This window comes from Cryptomeria japonica, chromosome 9 (genome assembly GCF_030272615.1).
Source record: "Cryptomeria japonica chromosome 9, Sugi_1.0, whole genome shotgun sequence".
Lineage (NCBI taxonomy): Eukaryota > Viridiplantae > Streptophyta > Pinopsida > Cupressales > Cupressaceae > Cryptomeria > Cryptomeria japonica.
The window spans coordinates 218,502,321-218,503,704 of record NC_081413.1 but is presented as its reverse complement, the minus strand read 5'-3'; positions in this window follow the sequence as shown (position 1 = coordinate 218,503,704).

Genomic DNA, 1,384 nt, shown 5'->3' with positions numbered 1-1,384 from the left:
GAAAACACTTGGTTACGTTGAAGACATCGTTTGGACACTTTGTCTTGGAGATTTGTTCATTGGCATATTCGTATTTGCATATTTTTTGTTATCGGCAAATAGGTCCAGAATAAGCACCAACAGACTTATCTATTCCAGATCAGCATGATGCGCTTCAGAGATGATTTATTATTGTTGTAAATGCATTAAGCTAACATGTTGTATCAATTATTGCATCGGTTATTAATTTACTTGTAAATTGTTTTTATTTTAATATATTTTAGAGCCGACCTACTATAATTGGTCTTAGATTATGGTATATATGTAAGATCTTATTTGTAAGATCGATAAGCGATAAAAGGAAGAAATTATAAGAAGGTATATGCGAGAATAAGCAGAGCTATACATGCAGACATCATTTGAAGGTGAAGGAAGGTTTTTGTGAAGGCATATCAGAACTACACCGATACTGAATCCAGCATATGAAGATGCTATTTTGAGCAGTACATTATTATTGGATTTAACCATCCAATTGTAGTCAGTGTAACTCCTATTTGTGTTTGAGCAGTGAGCTCTAGGCTCTTGGCCTTTCTACATGTGCAGACCCCATTTGTATACACATACTATCTACAATAGTATCATCTGATTGTGGGTAAGGTTTCCCATCGTGGTTTTTCCCCTTATAGGGTTTCCACGTACAAATATTGGTGTTATGTGTTGTTGATGTTATTGTCTTTCTGTTTCATGCATTAATCTTTACCGGTACTACAATTAACTGAGAAACTATCTATCGACATAAAGTTTGGTTTATCGGTATTAAGCATTTGGTTTGGATAAGTTGTTTTTGGTTTAAATTTATTTGACAACTGAATCACCCCTGCTCTCAGTTGTCTCTGGGACCTAACATGTAATGTACCCGGCAACAAATACTCGACAACAAACACCTGACAAAAAATATCCGGTGACAAACACATGATGGCAACACCCATGACAAACATTCAATAAAAGAAACCCGACCATAAACACTCAACGGTAAACACCCGATGGTAAACACTTGATGACAACCCCTGATAACAACACCCGACGAAAAACACTTGATGACAACACCCAATGGTAAAAACATCATGGCAACACTTGACGACAAACACCCGACAACAATACCCAATGACAATACTCGACGATAAACACCTGATGGTAAACACCCAATGGCAACACCCGATGATAATCACCTGACGACAACACCCCATGGTAAACACCCGAAGACAACACCCGATAAAAAACACTCGACGGTAACACCCGATGGAAACACCCGATAGTAAACACCAAATATCAGTTAGCATTACAATAAGTTTGTTGGTATGATGATATTGAGAAGGTTGTTGGAGATTGATGATATAATTGATAA